We start from the raw sequence: 24,716 nt of genomic DNA, 5'->3' as shown, positions 1-24,716 counted from the left end.
CAATAGCACGCCAAGCCAGCATGATAACCTAGGGCTCTCCCCTCCCCTCCCCTTCCCTCTACTCACTCTACTCCTCCCAGAACCAAGCATGCAGGATAATCTCCAGGCTGGCTCTGGTTTTATAGTATCCCCCCCAGGTCTCTACTCATTCATGCTGGTGCTATCCCTTAGGCCCCCTGAAATCTCACACCCTCAGGCCCCCATGAGTCTGTGGGTCTGTAGTGACCACAGTGTCAGTGGCTGGTGACTGAGGGGGGAACAATCTGTTTTTTTTAAGTAGTCAATGCCAGGTATTTCATTACAGTGACACAAAATAGAGAAATTTCTTTTATCACTTGAGGAAAGAAATAGTGGGGAGCTTAACACAGTAGCTCAGTGGGCAAATTCTCACCTTGCAAGTGCCAGGTTCCTGTATGGGCACTGAGTCATGCCTTTGCTGTTTCACTTCCCATTCAGCTCCTTACTGATGGCCTGAGAAAGCAGTAGAGGATGGTCCAAAGCGTTGGGACTCTGCACCCTCGTGGGAGACTCAAAAGAATCTGCTGGCTTTGAATCAGCTCAGCTTTGAACACTGAGGCCATTTGGGGAGTGAAGCAATTGATAGAAAACCTTTCTCTCTGTCCCTCCGTCTCTCTGTAAATCTAATATACTTTTCCAACCAAAAAGAATGATTATTTTAAAAAGTAAGAAATATAATGGGGTAGACATTTGCTACAGTGATTAAGATGCTGCCAGGGACTTCTACAATCTATATTAGAGTCTCTGGGTTTGAGTCCCAACCCCATTTCTAATCCAGCTTCTTACTGATGCTCACCCTGGGAGCCAGTGGGTGTTGACTCAAGTATTTGGGCCTTTGGCACTCTTTTGGGGTGCCTGAATTGAATTTCTGTCTCCTGGTTTCAGTCTGATCCAGAAATGGCTGTTGGAGGTATTTTTGGAGTGAATCATTAGACTGGAGAACACTGTCTGGCTCTCTCTCTCTCTGCTTTTCATACAAATAAAAAGGCAATTAGGAAAACTTGTAAATCTTTTATGAGGCATAACCTCTAATCTTTTCCTTTATGAGTGGTTGTCCTATTGTGACAGTTTCTTTTCTTTAGTAAAAATTATCTACAGTTTCCTTGGGGAGGGGGGTGGGAAAGGATGATCGAGCTACCTAGCAATACAGAAAGTTAGTTTCAGGAATATTTAAGATGTAGCTCAATCACCTCAAACTGTTGCTTAATACTCTGTTATTTATTCTCAGTAACTAAACTATAGCCATCAGCTGCTGGTGACTTGAACTTCCACTAACTGAACATTTTCAGCTTGAGAATGTGTGTGTTTTTGTCCCATGCATTTCATGCTTTTACTAGTTTGCCTGAAATAATTAAAGATGAATTAATTTAATAGTTAGCAGTACCTATCACCTCTCCCTCTTAAAATAACTTTATGAATTATTTTATGAATTTATCCTCACTTTAAGTACTATTTATACAGTAGATTATGATTAAGCATTCTTCTAAATTTAATTTTAGGCATTATATTCATCACCTGTGCCAACTATGTCACCACTACTGCTGCTCTCCTACATGTACATATCTCTGTATTGCTTTGGGGAATTGAGCTTTTACTTACAATCCATTTGGTTTTGTGATTTGTGAGAGGGTAGATATTCCGTTAAGGAAAGAGAACAACTGTGCTCTGCTGTGTAATGGATTTTGCAGCCATCCTCCACTCTTGGTTAGTGTTAAATTTCATTAAGTTCTCATCAAAAAATAAATCTGAACAGGTGAAAAAGCACAAACACAATTCTATAAATACTACAGGCTGTAAATTTAAATGCTTTGATATGCATCTCATGTCACATACTGGCTTCTATCAAAATGTTTGTTTTAAAAATCTAATCGTGTGCACACTTTGTGTTGTAGCAGTTGAAATCTGGCTGACATCCCATATAGGTGCCAGTCCACATTCCAATCACTCCGCTCCCCATCCAGCTCACTGTTGATGGCCTGGGAAAAGCATGAGAAGGTGGCTCAAATGGTCGGGCCCCCACCACCTATGTGGGAAACCCAGAAGAAGCTTCTGCTTCCTGGCTTTGTTCTGCCTAAGGCCTGGCCTTGCAACCATTTGGGGATGGAATGTGATGGATGCAACAGATGGCGTATGCGCTCACTCTTCCTCTCTCTCTTTCTCCCATTTTTTTCAGACCAACAGACCTCAGTCAGACACAATCTGCACAGCTGTGGCATAGTAATACATTTGAAAATTGAAAAAGAAAGAAGGCCTCCTCACTCATAAACAGTAACAAACTATTGTTAAATTATAAAAGGGTTAGTTAAAGTCTCAGTAAGTTTTGGAGTACAGATCCCATCAGTTTAAAATATTAAGCAATGTGTTCTGTTATTTCTATTTTGAAGTCTTTCTGTTTTTCTACTTCTGTTTCTTTTAAAACAGGATTTCACCCAAATTAATTTTGAACTCTGAAGTGATAGATTCAGAAAAAAATCAGGAAGTTTAACAATGAAACCATGAGAAAACTAAAGCCTATCTAGGTCAAACAAGACTTATCCCTTATAAAACCAAAGTCTAGTGCCTTCAAAAGAACTGAGAGTTCTTTTTGGGAATCAGAATTAGAATCCAGATCTCCTGATTCCTTCTGCAATACTTTTCCATCATCATGCTATCTTTCCATTTGGTACATCTAGTAAAAACATTTTGCTAGCTCCTATTTTACGAATTTTAAATTCATGTAGATTATTTTCTCATCTCTGAAGCCAAGTTGTTGTGCTCTTCTTCCCTCTTTAGTTTTAAGAGTTCAGAGGGAAAGTTGAGCTCAAAAGGCACATGACACTCAGTTTTTCACCCTTGTAGCTGTTCGTATTACTACCGATCTTCACAGCCTGTTGGTGGCATCTGACCAGACAACGTGAAAGAAGAGCATGGCAGAAGCTGCGATGTATTTTATTGCTTAGCTTCAGTAGACACACAATGTGATTTTTAAAGGATTTATTTATTTATTTATTTATTTTTGGAAAGGCAGATGTATAGAGAAAAGGAGAAGCAGAGAAAGATCTCCCATCCACTGATTTTACTCCCCATGTGGCAGCAGTGGCCAGAGCTGAGCCAATCCGAAGCCGGGAACCAGAAACCTCTTCAGGGTCTCCCACGCAGGTGCAGGGTCCCAAAGGTTTGGGCCGTCCTCTACCGCTTTCCCAGGCCACAAGCAGGGAGCTGGATGGGAAGTGGAGCTGCTGGGATTAGAACCAGTGCCCATATGGAATCCTGGCTTATGCAAGAAGAGAATTTCAATTATCGTGCTGAGACTGACAATGTGATTTTTATAATATCTTATTCACCACACACACAAGGCTCCTTAAATATCGGAAATGACCACAGAAAGGCATGCAGAGTAGGAGGTAAGTATTATTAATAGGATGTTATCTTGGATATTGGCACAGAGTCATAGAGAGTCATACTGGCTATCTGCCAATTGCTATGACAGTGTCTTCGAGTGAAAAGTAGTTAAAAAAAGTTTTTACCTTGGATTTGTACCAATGAGGCTGAAGAATCTAGCTTTTACATCAGATCTTCAAGTTGAAATAACTAATTTTTTAAATTTACTGTTAAAACTAATAGGTAAGATGATTTAAAGTTTATGTGAAGAAAGCTAGAAATCATAGCAAATAAATTAGCAAAGGAAATAAATACTGGCTTATTGTCCTCTCCTTACTATATATAATAATAATTGTGATTTGTTACTGAACACCTATTATATAACAAATAGATAGATTTCCTCAAAAATATGCAGAGGAAAAATGCTTAGCAAAACAATATTTTGTTACTGTTTCCACAAAAATATTAATACTGGCTGATTTCAATGCATAAGCTAATAAATTATGAAAAGCACCAACTTTGAATTACAGTGTAGGTCAACATAAATTACATTGTCTGACTGTTTTTACTTAACATCAAATTGCAGATTGTTTTCAACTCTGCTAGCTTCAATGAGTCAAGAACACAGAATCGGGCCCGGCGGCATGGCCTAGCGGCTTAAGTCCTCGCCTTGAAACCCCCGGGATCCCATATGGGCTCCGGTTCTAATCCCGGCAGCTCCACTTCCCATCCAGCTCCCTGCTTGTGGCCTGGGAAAGCAGTCGAGGACGGCCCAAAGCTTTGGGACCCTGCACCCGCGTGGGAGACTGGAAGAGGTTCCTGTTTCCCGGCTCTGGATCGGCGCAGCACCGGCCCGTTGCGGCTCACTTGGGGAGTGAAATCAGTGGATGGAAGATCTTCCTCTCTGTCTCTCCTCCTCTCTGTATATCCGGCTTTCCAATAATAATAAAAAATCTTTAAAAAAAAAAAAAAAGAACACAGAATCAAAATTGATGTATGAGTCCTTACTTCACATTGACTTGGCAGTAGGGTGTCACTCTAAAGTTTGCCTGAAAGCATATTAGTAAAGAAAAACTTTCCAAAAAGGACCCATATCTTTCACAAATATTTTTCTACATGCTGTACTGTACTGTATTATTCAAGATACAAAGCATAAGTATCAGCTGAGACATATAAAACAATGTATTTTTAGACAAACTTAAAATATTAGCTAAGAGGGATGAATTTAAAACATCACTCTTTGGAGCTGGTGCGGTAGCTTGGTGACTAAAGTCCTCGCTGTGCATGTGCCAGAATCCCATGGGTGCCGGTTCATATCCCGGCTGCTCCGTTTCTCATCAAGCTCCCTGCTCTTGGCCTGGGAAAGCAGTGGCAGATGACCCAATATCTTATGATCCTACATTCTTGCAGGAGACCTGGAGGAAGCTCCTGGCTTCAGATTGGCTCAGCTCCGGCCGTTGCAGCCACTTGGAGAGTGAACCAGCACATATGTTCTTCCTCTCTGTCTTCCCCTCTCTCTGTAAAATCAGACTTTCCAATAAAAATAAATGAATCGCTCTCTTTTTAAGATATCACTCGTCTGTTTGGAGCATAAGTTGTTTGTAAATGTTCTTCACCTTGGAGCAGGTCAACATAAATATGGAAAATGTTGTGATAGAAACTACAAAAAAAAAAAAAAACCCTGGGCTAAATTCATTTGAAAAGACATTTTAGATTAACAAGAAGAACTATTACTATAGAGGTGTCCACATGGAAGTAATAGCTTGCTTGGACTGACATAAAAAAGTCCCATAGGCAGGGTGGCTGATACAACATAAATGAATTATTTTGCAGTTCTGAAGCCCAAGATCAGGGTGTTGAGACGATTAGTTTCAGTCTGTAGCCTTCTGCCTTGATTTGCACATTGGCATCTTCTTCTGTGTCTGCACATGTTGTTTTCTCTGTGTGTGTACATCTTGAAGTCAAATTTTCTGTTTTGGTAAGGCCACTGGTCAGATTGAATTAGGGCTTTATTGTAACTTAATCACCACTTTGGAAGCCTTAAATCCAAATACACTTACATTTCAGGCTATGGGGCAAGGTGGTAACAAATGCTGAGGGCACACAATTCAAGCCACAAGATTAGACATGATAAACTGAGCTATGAACAAAAAACATCAGTTTGTTAGGTTGATAAGGCTTAAGATAAGAGTCACTGGGGCCAGTGCGATAGAGTAGCGGTTAAAGTCCTTGCCTTGCACATGCCGGGATCCCATATGGGCGCCGGTTCTAATCCCGGCGGCCCTGCTTCCCATCCAGCTCCCTGCCTGTGGCCTGGGAATGCAGTCGAGGACGGCCCACGACTTTGGGACCCTGAACCCACATGGGAGACCAGGAGTCTCCTGGCTTCGGATTGGCTAAGCTCCAGTCGTTGCGGCTGCTGAGGGAGTGAACTATAGGATGGAAAATCTTCCTCTCTGTCTCTCCTCCTCTGTATATCTGCCTTTCCAATAAAATAAATAAATAAATAAATAAATAAATAAATAAATCTTTAAGAACAAGATAAGAGTCACTCATTTCTCACATCAAACCATATCTAGCTCATCTATTGTTTTCATATAACCCCTGAACTAGGAATAGATTTTTACAATTTTAAACCTGTATTTATTTATTCTAAAGTAAGAGGTTGGGGAGGCGGAGAAAAAGATTTTCGATTTGCTGGTTCACGCCTTACATAGTTACAATGGCCAGGGTGGGTGATGCTAAAGCCAGGAATTTTTTCTGAGTCTCCCGTGTGGGTGGCAGAACTCAAGTTCTTGGATCACCCTCCACTGCTTTTCCCAGGCACATTAACAGGAGCTGGATTCAAAGTGGAACAGCCAGGTCTTGAACCAACATCTATATGGGATGCTCACATTGCAAGAAGTAGCTGATGCTACACCAGGAAAACAACTTCAATTTTTACATTTTTAAGTGATTAGCAAAAAAATTGATACTGTTTTGTGACACATGTAGTAAAGAAGACAATAAATTCAATTTTCAATATTCACAAAGTTTTATTGATACAGAGTCACATTAATTTACTTACATGTTGTTTATAGCCACTTTCTCAGTACAATACTATGCTTGAGTAGTTGTAACAAAAAGCATATATCCACAAAGTAAAAAACATTTAATATCTAGTGCTTCTCAAAAAAGTTGCTTACTCCTCATTCTACTATAGCATTTCACACATTGCTCACTTTACAGCATTCAAAAAGTACAAAAATAGATTGGCTATCTTTGTCTCCATATTAATGCACATTTCCCATAGAAAACAAATTGTACAGAAGCTAGATTCCTAAATTGCCAACAAAAGCTATGTAAATCTAAATATATATACATAAATTGATGTCTTACAATCTTTTTCTGTTGCCTAACTCATCTTTGAAAATATTTATCCAATTAATTGCTTCATTTATTTGGGGAGAGAGAGGGGGAGAGAGAGAGAGAGGGAGAGAGTGTGTCTTTGGTTTACTTCCCAAATGCCTTCAATTGCCAGAGCGGGGGCAGACCATTGCTAGAACCAGAGGTGATAGCCTCCAAAGATCCGAAGATGTACCAAGATTTGAACACACGCCCTCTGATATAGGATGCAGGAGTTCCAAGTGGCATCCTAACTGTGTAATCCCTTCCCAACTTCTGTTAATCATTTCATTTTCCTTTTGCGTTTCCATTTTCATTTTCATTTCCTTTTGCAGAAAACCTTATTCTTTTACTTGGTATTGAGTAGATCTAGCCTGTGACTAAGAGAAGTCATGCTTGCCATTCCTGAGCCATAATGGGTGCATTGAATGCCCCCATGGATAACTAACTTCACCCTCTAGTTTTCAATAACTTCCATTCCAACCTAATCATACATTATAAAACTGTACTTGACCAGCTTGAGTGATCCTGGAATGCTGTTTATAGTCTCAGTATGTTTCTTTAATTAAATAATTCTCCCAACCTCTTTCATTCTACAACCACCTTACCACCTCTCTTGCTCATTTTCATCAGACGAACTTGTCTTTCTAATTAACAAGAGAAAATAGAATCAATGAGATAAGTGCTAGAGTGGCCTACTCTTACGGCCCACACTTTGTCTCAATGTTACTAGCAGTCATTAAAGTATTCATAAATCCGAGAACTTGTAAAATTTACAATGTTTGCATTTCTTCATCCAAAAGAGAATAAATTCTCCAGCAATGGAACTGAGAAAATAAAATGCTTGGCACAACTTAAAACTAGCCCCTTAATGATGAAGTCTTTTTCCTGTTCATCTTTCTGCCTCAAATAGTGCCTTGTGCTTGCAGAGGCATACTTGTTAATTATCTGAATTTTAAGTTATGTTTATCACCTTGGAAAAATATGGGCCTTATAAAGTGCATAATAATGTTAATGGTAAATGCACTCACTACGTTTGACATTACATAGTCCCAAATTAGCATAATGCTAAAAATTATCTTTACAAGAATTATACTATTGAAACTATAGGCAAAATATTATGGGTTCAAGAGGATTTGGCTCCCAAAACTCATGAAGATGAGTTGCACAGATTGATAGATTAAAGGTGGGCACTTGATCTCATTTTGATGTGTGACAGAAGGGCCTAGGAGCCATTGGAGGTTTGCCCACAAAAGGCAATTCTTATGAGAACATTGGTTGCTTGAACTGAGTTCAGCTCTCTCTCTACTTCCTAATTGCCTATGTGAATATTCTTCCTCATGCATTTGCCATCTCCAGACTCCAATAGACTCCAGAATTGTGGCCACCCAGTCCTGAACTCTGAACCTCAAAAGTCAAAATATTTTTCTTATCCAGAAACTCTTCAGAGGTATTTAAAGTGGCAAGCTGATTAATACAAAAAAAGAAGGCCATGTCACTTGTGAAACAGTTCTATTCAAACACAAATGGGCTGAAAGTTGTGATTGGGAACTTCAGACCATAACAAATGTATAATGTTTATTTGGGATGATTTAAATGTGTTTCTAGTGGTCAGTGTTGTGGCTAAGTTGCTGCCTGCAATGACATTGGCATCCCATGAATGCCAGTTTCAGTCCTAGCCATTCTACTTCTCATCCAGCTTCCGGTTAATGATCTGGGAAAGCAATAAAAGATGGCCTAAGTGTTTGGGTCCCTGCAGTCATATAAGTGCCAGGGGCGGAGCTCCTGGATCCTGGATTCTGCCTGGCCCAGTCCAGAACACTGTAAGTCACTTAGAGAGTGAATCAGCTGGTGGAGGATCTCTCTCTCTCTCAATTCTCTCTCTCTCTCTCTCTCTTGCTCTCTCTCAGCAGATTTACAGAGAGAGATAGAGAGGGGCTTTCCATTTGTTGATTCACTCCACAAATGGTCACAACAGCTAGAGCTGAACTAGGACAAAGTCAGGAACTAGGAGTTTCTTTGTGGAATCCCACATGAGTGGTGGGTGCCCAAATACTTCAGCTATCTTCTGCTGCTGCTTTCTCAGGCACATTAGTAGGGAGCTGAATTGGAAGTAGAACAGCTGGGACTCCAATGGGTACGCCTATGAGATGCTGATGCTGTCCAACCTCTAAAATAAATCTCTTTAAAAACATGTGTTTTGGGGTCAGTATGGTGGTGTAGCAAGCTAATCCTCTGCCTGCATTGTTGGCATACCATGTGAATATTGGTTCTAGTCCTGGCTGCTCCATTTTCTATCCAGCTTCCCACTTGTGGCCTGGGAACGCAGTGCAGGAAGACTCAAGTGCTTGGATCTCTGTACTCAAGTGGGAGAACCAGAAGAAGCTCTTGGCTATAGATCAACTCCGCTTTAGCCATTGTGGCCATTTGGGGAGTGAGCCAGTAGATGAAAGGTCTTTCTCTCTTTCTTCCTTCTTTCTGTAAATCTACCTTTCACATAAAATAAAATCTTAAAAAGCAAAACAAACAAAAACCCTAAAAAATCCCAAGTATTTCCAAAGAAAAAGAGCAAATCATAAGAAAACAGAAAGAGATCAGTATCATTTTAATGTTCACTAATAGTATCTATGGTTTATATTATTTCCTTTGTTACAATGAAACAAAAGGATCCTTATCTTAAGGAAAACTATTAGTTAAAAAAGCCGTAATTTATGGTAAAAAAAAAAAAGAAAGATTACCTAGTCAAAACCAAGATATTAATTATTTAACAAGTAAACCCAGTATGTGATATGATACAATATAATTTTAATAGATGCATTTAATTGTCTGACATTATGTGGGAGGCTAGAGATTACTCCTTATTGTTGAGTTATCTGTACTTGTGTATTATGTCTATTTCAGTAGTAATATTTGCAAATATAAATGTAGTAAGAAATTAATATGCAGTTACATATTGATGGGAAATGAACAAATATATATCCTGATTCAAAAAAAAATATTTATGTGTATAATGATTCAAAACAAAGATAGATCTTATTCTGTTTCCTTATATTCCTTATAATTAACATCTTTTGATTCTCCCTAAGTTCTTTATTTCTATCTCAAATGTTCCTAATTTTACTTAGTTAAAAGTACAGCAAGAACATAGTGCAGTAGTAAAATAATGTCTAAAAAAAGTCCAAATCACTACTTCTCTGCCTGATTCCATCTTATTTGCATATGCAAAAATGTTTTCAGCAGCAAATTGTTTTGCCTTCGTTAAATTCCTAATCTTCTCAAATGAATTTGACAACTGAAAGTACTATTTGCCTTCAGTCTCCTTTTTGTGCTTTACTTTCCTAAAGGTCATTAAACAGTTTGAAACAAAGTGAGTTATTTGCCAATATTATAATTAGAGCGCTCTATGAATGCTTTGTTCTTTTGTGCTTTCATTTGCATTTTCACTCAATGAATAATAGTTTCCGCATGATGCTCATGTTCACAATAAAATATTGTGTCCAGTCCGTTTTCCCATTCTCCCCTTTAGGTGATGCCAAACTGCTTGAAAAGGCAATTGCTTATTATTATTGGGCTTTATGATATACAAAGACCTAACCTACAGGAAAAGCATATCTTTGACAAAGTATAATCCACTTTAAAGAAGAATCTATTTGAGAGTTAGGGTCCATTCTCATGAAGTATGATAGCATGCTGGTACATGTTAACATAAGATCATCTTTCAAAACAACTATTTTTTTTTAGACTTTCAGTGAATCATATGTTGTTGAAAGTTCATGCATTTCTTTTGCATTTGATCATCTCTGCCCTGGAAATATTTTATTACTGTGGGATAAATACTTTTTTCTGGCCTCTGGGGAACTATTTTACAAATTAAAGCACCTGAATGATTCACTCAGTGGATAATTGTTACTTGTTACTTATAGCTAACCATAGACTAGCCATTGAAAGGTCATCAGCAAATAATACAAACAGATCTTCTGCCTTCATGAGCTTATGTTCTGATGGTAAAGATGGCAGTAAACAAATAAATGATTGAAATATAATGACAAATTATTATGATTACTCTGAAGAATCAAACAGAATGTGTTACAGAAAATAATGAGTAGGAATTACTTTAGGTGTAGTGTTAATACATAAAGTCTTACTGAAAGGTAAAATTTAAGCTGAAACAGAAAGGAGCCAACTACATCATGGGAAGCACCTACAGGAGAAAAATAAGAATAGTGCCAGAGCCCTTAAGTGGGAGTGAACCTGGTAGGGCTCAAGGAACAGAAAGAAAACTAGTGTATAGGGAGCAAAAGTGTAGGGAGTAAAAGGTGGACTGGTATGAAATGTTGATAAGAAATTAATAGGAACCACATCAAGAAGTATTTTGCAAGATGCAAAAAGGAGTTTTAATTTCATTCTCACTGGAATGAAAATTAAAGGTACTTCAAGTCTAGGGGTAATTTCATATGATTTATATTTTCACTTATTGATTTATAATTTACTCTAGAGATAGAGTAAAGTAGAAGAGAAGTTTGCTTGGTCATTTCACTCTCCAAATGCCCACAACAACTGCAATTGAGATTGGCTGAAGCCAGTGAACTGAGAAACCCATCCAGTTCTCCCATATGAGTGACTGGGACTCAAGCACTTGAGCCATTACCCCCCACTTCCCAACATGTACATTAATACAAAGCTGTATCTCAACTGAAGCTCACATTCAAACCAGGCCCTCTGACATGGGATATTGGTGCATCCCAAGTAGTATCGTAACCAGTGATCAAGCACTCAACCCAATTTTTCTTTATTTAAATGGATCAAGTAATGATAAAATTAGAAGCATAGAAGCAGGGAGACCACACAAGAGAGTTCTGGAATAGTCCAGACTACAGATGATAGTGGCTTAGACTATGTTAGTGTCAGTAGGAATGAAATGTAGAACTAGAAGACACATATTTAAGAGATAAAACCCAGAAGCCAAGTGATGATTTAGATATGGGTGTGACAGAGTGAAGAAATTACAGGAATCAAAGCAGCCTTCTAGATTTGTCTTGATCAACAGGATGGTTGATAGTCTAATATACTCTAATGGGAAAGATGCGCAGAAATAGGGGAAAACATCAAGCACCATTTTGAACAAATTAGAGAAAACTATGAATCATCTAACCGGATGACTGGGCATTTGGACATACAAATTCCATTTAGGCAAGTTATGACTGGAATCAGAGATTTGGGCTTCACCAGCACACAGATATTTACAACTGGGAAACTGACAAGGTCACTTTGGACAGAGGCCAGTACGACTTGAGTTAGGTATCTTACCAGTGTCTGTGGAGACAAGCTTGGAACAATTGAAATTTGCAGTGGTCTCATGATCCTGCTCCCATATTGAACAACTTTTAGTCATTGTCAAAAATGTTTCATAAACCATCTGTTCATAATTTTAAAAGCAGACGGTTTCATTTAAATAGTTTGTTATTGCAGTGTCGATAAGAAGATTCTCAGTTTTTGTTCTGAGTTTTTAAATTAACATTTTCTTTTCTCACTTGGCTGAATCAATCACTGATTTTGATATTATAGAGCCACGTGTATTTTTCTGATTTATTTTATTGTTTATCTCACTACAGCCTAGGTTTCATTAGTTGAGTAAAATACATGTTTTTAAAAAATGCTCTCTCGAATTTGTTTTCCATGCTGTGAAACTAAATGACTGTATTCTGTGAAGTCTTACATGATTTAAACCTGGATACTTATGGAGCCTCATGATAAGTAAGATATGCTCATGTCCTTCCTATAAAGGTTCCCAGATTTACACTGCCAACAAAGGAAGTCACATGCTTCCCGTGGAAGGTCAACATCTTTGGCATTTCCTGTCTGCTGTGGTTTGACAGATAATCACTGTTGTTTTTTGTTTTAAAAAGAAGTTTCAAATGAATCTCTTTGGAAATAGCTGGCTTCTCCCAGTGAGGCGGCTGGATGAGTTTTTCACAACCCTGCTTTACTTGGATTTATTCATTATTTTGATGATGAAAAAATTTTTCTCATGTAATGATTCATAATTCATATTACTTTGTCTATCCCAGTGAGTTTTCTTACAAGATACTTCAGTGTGGTGTAGAATAAAGAGCACAACAGACCTGGGTCCCTGTGAGATGCTATTGTTATCTCCATTTGACAAGTTAGGAAGCTGAAGGGGATAGACATTAAATAAGCTATCCAGTTTTGCAACATTTTTAAGTAGCAGAGTCAGGGTTTTAATCAAGAGAGCCTGATTTGAGTCCATGGCAATAACGTCTTTGTTCCACTGCCTCCAGATGACTCCTGTATGATAACACCTGACAGACCCTGGAGTAAGTGGCCCAAAGTCATGAGTCCATTTCAGAAGACGAAATCATCGCTTAATCTTCCTTGTAGCAAATGTATTGTCTATATCCCAGTACTCATTTTACACTATTAACCTGCTTTCCATGACAGTGGGAATATATATATGAAAAATATAATTTTGTAGTTAGAATCTAATTAAAGCCACATTAAATAATCTAAATAATAAAAAGTGATGGGAGAGATTTAGACCATTGTAACTGATAACTGTGAAATCAACAGTAAACCAAACTTACAAAGCAATAACAACAATCATCATCAGTTTGTCAATATGTGGCCAGAAACACATGTTGATAATGGGATATCATAGAAAGGGACCTAGGTGGAAGGCTGAAAAGACATAGATTAAAAAGTTGCAGCTGGAAAGAAAGGCTTTCAAGATTCCACAAATCTTTGCCTACTCACATGGATTCTCCCCATTTTTTTTCCAGGAACTCAATGTATTTCTTCTTGAATCCTGACATGGATACAAAGATAACTGAATTCCCAATTTTCATATTACTCTCAATATAATTACCACACATACCTTTAAGACTACTGAAAGCTATAAACTTTCAGTTTAGAGGATTTTTTTACTTTAGTAGAAATATATTCCTACTAAATATACTGATTGTTCCAATCACTGTCACTGGAACAGCTTTCTAAATCTCAGTGGTTATTTCTATATTGCACTCTGAATAGTTTCAATTGTCTGAACTTAGTGAATATGAACACTTCCTATCTTACTTCATTTATAAGCTTCCTTCATGGTAAACTAAAAAAAAAAAAATCCATAGGGGCTGTCATGGTGGTGTTGCAAGCTAATCCTCAGCCTGATAGCACCGGCACCACATATGGGCACTGGTTCATGTCTCAGCTGCTGCAGTTCTGATCCGGCTCTCTGCATATGACTTTGGAAAGCACAGAGGATGGTCCAAGTCCTTGGGCCCCTGCACCCATGTAGGAGACCAGGAAGAAGTTTGTAACTCCTGACTTCAAATCAGCTCAGTTCTGACTGTTGTGGCCATTTGAGGAGTGAACCAGTAGATGGATGAGCTCTCTGTCTGTCCTCTTTCTGTAAAATTCTGTCTTTCAAATCAAAGCAAATCTAAAAAAAAAAAAAACCCAAGTCACTAGGGCTCACGTTATGGAGTGCATAAAAATCATTAACAAATATCTGATTCTAAAATCTTTGATTAATTTTCATGAGAAATCATTATAATGTCTTAAAGTATTATGTACCTTGACCCATAGGCTTCAATTATTAGTCCTTTTTTAGGATTTATTTGAAATAGTTGGAGAGAGAGAGAGAGAGAGAGAGAGAGAGAGAGAGAGAGTGATCTCCAATTTGCTGTTTCATTCTAAACTGCATTATACTGTTGAATTTTTGTATTAAAATATTAACCTCTGTGAAATAAAATATATTCTCTGAAATTCTGTGTGCCTGTGTGTGTGTGTGTGTGTGTGTGTGTGTGTGTGTGTGTGTGTTTAGGATTTTCTAATGTCAAATAAGCATTTACAAGTATTGGTAAAAATAGATTGCTTCCTCGCATTTTGAAGAGCAATTACCATGAAAAAGAATGTAGCTTTGGATGTGATTAGAATTTTTTGAAAGACTTGGAGTTGATGTCCAATTGGTACCTACACTATTCAAGTATTGTTATATTGTCAGGAAGCAGGGAAAGATAAGCTCATTCAGACTTCCATTTGTCTGACACAGGAAAGGCAAACGTGGCCATAAGCACAAAAACAGACTATACAAAATGAAGTGCTGACAATGTATGGGAATCCCAGTATGTGCAGAGATCATATTTATTTTCTGTCTTTGAAAAGAATAAAGATATATAACTAGAGCTGACAGATAATATCATTTTTACATGGAAAATTCCCACAAACTAAGTCTATATTTGCAACCCAAAGCTGTTTACGTTGTTTCCTTAGAATTTTATATGTTAATATGGGAAACAGTGTCCACAAGAAAATATATTGTGAATTCCATCAAATGTGACTACAATATATATCAGAGCAAGTGGTGAATTTGATAATTTTACATCTGTTATGAAATAAAGTAGACTAGTCTATGCCACTCCCGCATGTCTTACCTGTTTAAATTGCTACTTAGATCACAGATGCATTGGATTTATTGTACAGCACTTTAAGAAGGAGCAACATCAGAAAATGTTGTTAACTAATATGACACTAAAAGACCTCAAAAAGGTTTCTGGCCCTTTCAGGTACAAAATTATCCTAGCCAAGAAATTTCATTATAATCTTTTTAGCTTAGGCTTTTAGAGTGTTTTAGTTACATTTAGTACAGATGAAGCTTTCAGTATGTTGCTTTTAAAAATTTCAGGTCTTCTCCCTCAAAATTTGTAGTAAATGACAGAACTAATACACTGTGTGAAGGAGAATGCATTTGAAAACCTTTAGTAGCTCTAGAGTCCCCAGTATAAAAGCCTATGTCCTGCAGTTGGTAATGATAAAAAGGAAACACAGAACATGAATCATTAAACTACCTTGTCATTTATTAATCTTAATTAAACGTGAACTTAAAATTCGCATCATAACTGTTGCTCATCCATCACATTAGCTGTGTGTTCATATTGTTCTGTATATAAAATTCTTCCTGGCAGTATGGTAAGGCAGTACTTGAAGTTGTGTCTTTTACCTCTAAACAGATAGGACAGAAGATTTGAAAAATTAAGAATGGATTCAGAAGTTATAAAATGGCCTAGATTGGGGCATATTTTTGTTTGAATATTTATGTATTTATGTTTTTATTTATTTATTTGAAATGCACAGCTATTGGGAAAGGGGTGGGAAGAGAAACATTGTATCCATTGCTTCATTCCCTGGATGGCCACAATGGTCAGATTAAAGCGAGGAGCCTGCAACGTCTTCTGGGTTCCCAGATGGGTGGCAGGGGTCCAAGGACTTTTGGGTCATCTTCCATGACTTCCCCCAGATCATTAGCAAGGAACTAGATTGGAAGTGGAGCAGCTGGGCCATGAATCAGCGCCTCTGTGGGATGCCAATGTTACCAGAGTTGGCTTTACCCTCTGTGCCACAATTTTGGCTGCAACACATGTTCACAAGACAACTGAAACCTTGATTTTTTTAAAATTCTCTTAGAAAAATACTTGATATAAGAAGCATAGCAGTGCATAAGCACTATCATGACCCTCTCTTCATGGAGCTATATTGTTCCAGTTCCAACAGGCCAGAAGTGACCAAAGTACAATTTCCAGAATGCCTTTTACCACACTGTCCTATCCATTAACTGTAATCAAAGCCTTAATACATCTCCTTCCACATATTTATTTTCCTTATACAAATATATCTATAAATAAATACTTATTTTGCTTTGTCAAAATCATGACATCATATTGCATATTTTTATATACTGGTTTTATTCACTTAACAAAATGTCAAGGACATGCTTTCAAATATTTCCATACATTTCACTTTTATTTTGAGTAGCTGCATCATATCTCATCACCAATATACCATGTATTACTGAAACATTTTCCTGTTGACAGGCTTCAAAGTCACAGTTTTATTACTGCCACAATCAATGTAGAAATAATCACTACATAAATTTGCAAATGTAAGACTGCTAGCTTAAATAAAATGTTGATTTATAATTAAAGATGCTGCTTCTTGATTGCTTTCCAGAGACATTGAGTAACACACACCCTACCAGTATTGCCAACAATTATAATAACATTAGCCAATTCTTAAGATCTGTAATGTGCCACAAGCTATTGCAAGGACATAATACTGAAATGAGTATGTAATAAGGGAACTATTATCATCTCCAGCCCTACAGATTAATCTGCGGATTCAGGAAGACAGCTTTTCAATTGCCCCTAGATCACAAAATTACCAAGTGATGGAGGTATTATTTACACTTATGCGGAGTGAAGTTGTGATGCAGAAGCCAGATGCTGACATCACATAGAGAAGCTCCTATTGACAGCCAGCTACTCTGTTTCAGTTCCAGGTACCTGCTAATGTGCCTGGGAAAGCAGTGGAAGATGGTTCAGTGTTTGGATCCCTGGGAGAGACTTGGATGAAATTCCTGATTGTTGGTTTTGGCCTGGCCCAGATCTGACTACTGTGGTCATCTGGGGAGTGAATCAGCAGATGGATGATGTCTCGATCTCTTTCTGCCTTTGCTTCCTTCTCTGATCCTCTGCCTTTCAAGTAAATAACTAGATAAATAGATGTTTACACTCATTCATTTTATTTGAGCCATCCATTCGTATTAGTCATTTAGTAGTTATAATATTCTGATGGAAAATTTATTTTTATTATATTAAATCTTACCTCTTGTAAATAGAGCTCTTCAGCATTTTTAATGCATTTATAGTCTTCATTCCCTCTGCTGCGAATTGATTGCCTGTATTTCTACTTTTGACAGCTGATACACCATTTTAGTCAGGATTTTTGTATATGCACTGTCTATACTTGTCTCAACAAGCATTTGCAATGCAGATGACTTTGTTTTCATCTTCCCTTACACGTCATTTGTCTGTAGATCTGAATGAAATATACTTTTGTAATAATTAAATCTTTATATATTTTTGTAATTTATGAATTTTGGGATGCTTGCCTTGCTTAAGACACCCTGGTCTAATAATTAGATGCACATATTATACTAAAGTATCTTATAATATTTTTCATTATTTTTACAACTATGTCTGTCATTCACGTAGGTGTTAAATGCCATGAAGTTGGGGTTCTGCTTTCGTTTTCTGCCGATAGATATCAAACTATATTTTGAATACTCTAACTTCCTATGCTTTTTCTTTTCATACATTCTTTGAAGTTTTGGTATGATACTGTTCACCTGCTCCCTCCTGGAGGAGTTGTACATTACTCTTTCCATATGAGGAAAGATAATAAAATAGTTGTCATTTCAAGGGCCATGGCTAATGAGAGAGAATGATGTTACTTAGGTCCAGATACTACAGTACATCCTTTCCAGTGACAGAGTGCTGTCTTTATCTTCCTGAAGAAACAACATTGGAGTTAAGTGGGCTCATAAGTAACCTGTGTTCAGATTAAATGGTTTCATGTGGGAATTCATTCGAAATATGCTCTAATACCGAAGGAAGAGTATGGGTGATCTGTCTTTCCTATGAACTGCAAAGTATCTCTTCTGATTTCCAAAATCACTTAAAAATTTCTAAGTATGTGTCACATAGAAACATAAAAATGCTTGTTTTCTAAGTAGAAAGATTTTTAGCAGGATTTAAAATAGAAGAGGGAATATTTCACCTCTGTTGGTAAGCTTCTCACATTGTGTAGTCAAAAAGAGTGTGGAAATTTTCTTCACACGATGCTGTCTGCAAGTCAGCTACATTTGTTTTTTAGTTCCACTGTAGCACTTCTCTTCATCAACCATAAAAAATAGCAGTTGTTGGCACTCCTGCTTCTTATGGTATGGAGTATACTATCTGAAGAAAAATAAGAACCATTCAAAGAGCTTATGTTCTAAATACGTTTTATAGATAGCATGATATAGACCAAAGCATAACACTTCTCACGTGAAAAATTTACCAAGTGCATTTTCTTTTCTTTTCTTTTTTTATTGATTACATTACATTATGTGACAGTTTCATAAGCTCTTGGGTTCCCCCTATCCCTCCCCATGCCCTTCCCCCCTGGTGGATTCTTCCACCTTGCTGCAGTATTACAGTTTAGATTCAATCGAGGTTCCTTCCTTGCAAACATATACCAAGCATGGAGTCCAGGATCTTATTGTCCAGATGAGTTGAACAGTTTCTTGGGGAGACCATCGCTGGTCTGTAGGTAGAGGTGGCAGCATATCATCTCAATCAATTAAGAGCCCCAACATAACATCAACACCAATTTACAACATTATAGAATTGACATGGTTTTGAGTAACCAATATGTTGAATAGAAAAGAAAGAAAGAAAGAAAGAAAAAAGAATGTAAGTTCTTAAGCACATCCTGTGATTAGCTCATTGACATTTCAATTTTAGTTTACATACAGAACCAGCTGGTATACTCCTTAAAATGGCTATAGAGTACTATTCAGCTGTCTTGTGTCTATTTTCATTTCAGTATTTAGCGGTTTATAGTGTTGAAGCATAATGTTACTGAACTTGGTGGATTTTAGGATAGTCTAAATTGGCTTATAACTCTAGCAAGACATTTGTCATCAATTAAGGTACATAGCAGTTGTAGGAGGGGGGGTGTGCAGAGAAATCTTCAACACCTTAGTGAGGAGTAACTAGTCATTGTGTCCCACCTAGTGAGGTAGGAGTAAATCCACGCTGGCCTTTTCCTGTCTGATCTAAGCTTTCCTTGTTGTTGTTTGTCTATTTATTCTAGGTTTTTTTTTTTAGTTTGTTTGTATGTTTGTTTGTTTTGAAGGCTTTCCAGAGCGATCCCGATGGTTATTGCGAGGGAGGGTGGGGGTCCAGAGCCGGAACCAGGCTAGGACCAGAGAAAGCTTCCCTCCCTGGTCCCGAAGGACATTTATTGTTCTTCTGTTTCTGCGGGCCTCTCTGGGCTTCTGGTTGTCGTTCCGATGATGATAGTTTCTGCACGGTAGTGTTTGGACTTTTTCCATCCCCTGCGGAAGCTCTGGCTGGGGGTGTGTGACCTCAGAGTTCTCGGCCTCCGAGGGCATCCAATTCCCTGTGGCCTCCTTGGCAGTTGGGTTATAGTCCTTGTTGCTTGTATTAATAGTCCATGGTGGAGATCTGGGAGTCTTCAGGGTTGGGATCCGAGCCTCCTCCTGTCCTCCTGCTCCACTCTGGAGTACCCCCCCTGCTCCGCGCACATGACCTCCTGTTAAGAGGCTGTCAGGATCGCTCTTAATTCCCCCCTCATGCTTTAGTATAGTAGCTTTACTATTTTCTAGTGCCAATTTGAGTCTGTTGTCTATGAATTACCCGATTGGATCTTGCTAGGCTATATTGTACTTTTTCCTCACTCTTTTTATGGTTATGGAAGATTCCCCTGCATTCCCACCCCATTACTGAGTAACATAGGGTATTGAGGGTGTTTTAGGTTTTACAGTTTTTCGATGTAGATCCTAAGCAGTGTGACATTAATTGTTGATTTATAGATTACATCACATTATCTTGTTGCATTGGATACAGGCTGTTAGAGATTGCAATAATATTACAATATACAGGTACTATCTTACAGATTTACATCTTTTCATCTCAAATTAAGGCAAACATGTGGTATTTAACCTTTTGGGATTGGCTCATTTCTCTTGGCATAATGGACTCCAGTTGGGCCCATTTGGCCACAAAGAACTGCATTTCGTTTTTTTTAATAGCTGAGTAGTATTCCATGGGGTAAAAAAAACCATAATTTTCTTATCCAGTCTTCTGTTGATGGGCATTTTGGTTGCTTCCAAGTTTTTGCAATTATAGATTGTGCTGCTATAAACATAGGGGTGCATGTTGGTTTCTTGTGTGTCAGATGTTTTGGGTATATCCCTAGGAGTGCTATTGCTGGATCATATGGTATGCTGATTTTCAGTTGTTTGAGTATTTGCCAAACTGATTTCCATAGAGGTTGTACAAGTCTGCAGTCCCACCAGCAGTGGAGTAGGGTTCCCTTTTTCCCACAACCTCGCCAGCATGTGTTGGTGGTTTTATGTATGTGTGCCATCCTTACTGGAGTTAGGTGGTACCTCATTGTACCAAGTGCATTTTCACAGTGAAGGAGCAGAGCGAGCTACAACTGCAAACTTGTCTTAACTATAAATTCTTTTACCTGATAACCAGAAAATGTTTACATAACCTAAGTCATTGCAAACTCCAAATTAACTCATCAGTGTGATTGTCTTATATAGTTTAATACAGATTTAACATTTTGCATTTATAAGAATAGTACATAAAACCTCCAAATAGTAGACATCCATCTAATGAAATCAATTACAGCTGCAACACTAAAGAAAAAAATCCACCTAGGCTTAGGATTTCTAGTAGAATGTCATGGTATATAGAAATAGATTCAACTTAACCAAACTAATTTTCTTCTCAGGATTTTTTTTCTATATTTGCTATTGTTGTAGGAATTGTAAAAGCTAACCTCAGAGAAAGTTTTGTGACATTCCTTAGACAAATACTTTTCACAGCAAATTTTTATAAGAAAAATCATAAGTAAATGAAAGGGAAGAAAAATAAAAACTTAGGTTACATGTCCATTAGCTAGACTTTACTAATATTCCTCTTGCTTGATTTGAAAGACAAGTATAAAAAGTTTTAGGTACGGTGGGCTTTAAATTTTGCCTACAATCCAGTTTTTCTCCTTGTAGGTGGAGTTTCCAGAAAACACCCCTCTAATTTCTCTAGATTCTCAGTTAACTTTATTTCCTAATTGGAGCCTCAGATTTGTACCAAAAATATAAAAAGCACATAAAGGATTTTTCTAGATCACCTCAACCCTCCTTAAAATTGTTAGGATTCGCAGTGATCCTATCATTCTCCTTCCTTGTTTTACGAGGACTTATGTTAAGCAGGTGACAAATGATTAAATAGTTTATTTAATAAAGGTTTATTTAATAAAGGTAAATCCATTCATCTAAAATCATAACCAATTTTACCAAGATACTACGTGTTCAATATACTACAACATTGTATTTTCCATTTCTCCATCCTTTTACCAAATATCAGAATTGTTTCTCAAATAGAAAATGTCACACCAGCATATTTTCTGCTGTAATCACCTTCTCAGTAGTTAATAAAATTTGAATTTCAAATGTTAGATATGGTGAGAGTGGATTCTACTTTTTGAAACTTCCCTCCTGAAAAATTCTTAACAACTTTAAAGACCATACATAAGGCCATCAGGTGAAACACAGAGTAGAAGGTTAAGTTTGTATTTCAGATAAGCAATGTACAACTTTTGTAGTCTAAGTATGGCTCATGAAATGTATTAGAAAATACTTAGCCTAAAAATAGTACTCACAAGTGAAAGAATTAAAAAGATTGAGAAACATAAAACCAACAAAAATACCATTCATTGCTTTGCTGACATTCAAGTTTACCTTGGTACCCTCTATTTTAATCATTACATTTCCAATGCTATTTAGAAAGGGTCTATCTTTACAGTAATCTAGGCCTAATCTTACAATTTCCTAATGCGTCAACAATGAGTATATATAATAACAAAGCAAATATTCACAAAAAAAATTTTTGTTTTATGCTTATCTATCAACAAAATTAGCTTCCCATAAAGCCTGCTGCCTCTCAAAAACCATTTTTATTGCAAGCAGAATAAAAGAATTAAGATTGGAGATGAAGGGTGAGGAACTCTTGCCCTGGTCTGAAAAATTGCATTGAAATAAATTTCTTTAAATATAGGGGAAAGAAAGATATCAACAAAGATATCTTAAAAATGGTGAAGTTTTTTTTACACACATGGAAGATCTGAAGAAGCCCCTCATTCCTGTCTTTGGATCAGCTCTAGCTGTTGCCATTTGTGGAGTGAACTAGTGGGTGGGAAGACCTTTCTATCTCTCTCTCTGTAACTATGCTTTTCAAATAAAAACAATAAAATAAATATTTTAAAAATTAACTCAAATGGATTTGATAGGACATATATATTAAAGACACTGGCATCAAGACAAAAACAGGAAGAGACAGATCATCCAGTTATTGGTTTATTCCTCAGGTGTTCATAATAGCCATGATTAAGTCAGAAAAAGATTGCAGCTTGGAACTCAATTTGAATCTCCTATGTTGGTGAGAGAGAAACAAGTACTGGGGCCATCACCTGTTGCTCTCAAGGCATATATTAATTAGCAGTGAAATATGGGATGTCAAGATCCTGAGCAGTATCTTAACTATTGCATTAAATGCCTGCCATCTATTTTTTAAAAATAATTTGAAGACGTGCTATATTGTTTGCTGTCAGAGTTGCACCAATTTTATATCCTCAAAGGAAAGTACATACCGATTCTACTTCCTCCACATCTTTCATAACACTTGCTGTTTTCTGGTCTTGTTTTGTTTTGTTTCAGTATAGTAGTCATCTTAATATGATTCTCATTGTGGCCTTGATTTGCATATTCCTAATAACTCATATTACTAAACATAATTTCTTGGACTTATACCATGTAGATAGATGGATAGATAGGTAGACAGACAGACACAAAGAAAGGTAGAATCTTGGGATAAGTATTCATTATAGTTAAGTGGTTATGTTTCATCAGACTGAGTTTTTTGTGGTTTTGGAATTGCAAAGTTTATATTTGATAACATATATATTGCTTACAAATATTTTGTATCATTTTGTGGGATGCCTTAATATTCTGTTAATAATGCTTTTGACACAAAATTTTAACTTTCAATTATGTCTAATTTACCTTTTATTCCTCTTGTTCTTGCCTGTGCTTTTGGTGCCATTTCCCGGGTATCACCTGCAATCCAATGTCATGCAAACTTTTCACTGATTTTTTCTTCAGGGAATTTTGTAATTGTAACTTGAATTTATTTTCTTTAAAAATCATGTTCAAATCACTTTTGTGCACATTTTTACTCAACTTTCATTCTTTACAGGTTGATAGCCATATTTATCAGCACTACTCATTGAAAAGATGTTCCTTTTGTTGTTGAATGGTTTTGGCACCCTCGGTAACCATTTGCATCTATGACTGAGGGTTTGTTACTAGGCTCTGTGTTATCTTCCACTGGACTATGTGAGTTTCATTATGTTAGCATCATATTATTTTGATTATTGCAGTTTGGGAGTAAAATTGATCCAGGACATGCCAATATAGGACAAAAAAATATTTTAAGCTAAAGGCACGGTAGCTCCCCTTATCTAACAAGAGGTGTACACTTTTCAAAGAAAAATTTTGAGAAATGTAAATTGGAAGGAAACGTACATTTCTATGTACTTGCTGAAGATTCATTGCATATCCTTAAAAGAGGACACGTAGGCTCTCACAACTTTTATCCTCTATCTCTTTCAATATTATTTTAGTTGAAGTTTATAAAGCAATTTCTACTTCATAAAGATACATAATTGTAAAAGATAAGGTTTTAAGTCCTCATATAACTGTTGGTGGCCTTTTTTCTTCATAGTGTGTCAATTCTGACAAACAAGATTCTTAAAATATTAGTTACAATGCAGATTCTGAGAACATTTCATTAAACGTATAATCTGTTGCACTAAAACACATATATCTTACAGGTTATTTTCATGTTTTCATCATTTGAAAGGCAGAGAGAAAAGATGCAGGTACTTGAGTCCCTGTCACTCACATGGGAGATGCTAATGAAATTCTTGTCTTTTGGCTTCAGCCTGGCACAGTTCCCACTATTGTGGGTAATTTAGTGAGTGAATCAGCAGATGAAAGATCTCTTTCTCTCCATCTCTCCTTCCAGCTGTCACTCTGCCTTTCAAACAAATAAGTAAGTAAGTAAGTAAGTAAATAAATAAATAAATAAATAATAAAACACTCTGGAGGAGAAGTACCACATTAAGCACAGTCAGCTCACAGACCTGTCAGAGCACATTATGTTAATGTTACTATGTTTTATAGTATTATGCTGTGCAGAGAAAGGTAATCCAAAAGATGCTTTCAGGTCTAACATATCATCTTTTCT

Source organism: Ochotona princeps, chromosome X, assembly GCF_030435755.1.
Source record: "Ochotona princeps isolate mOchPri1 chromosome X, mOchPri1.hap1, whole genome shotgun sequence".
Taxonomy (NCBI): Eukaryota; Metazoa; Chordata; class Mammalia; order Lagomorpha; family Ochotonidae; genus Ochotona; species Ochotona princeps.
The sequence above is the reverse complement of the archived record's forward strand: the minus strand, read 5'-3'. Positions refer to the sequence as shown.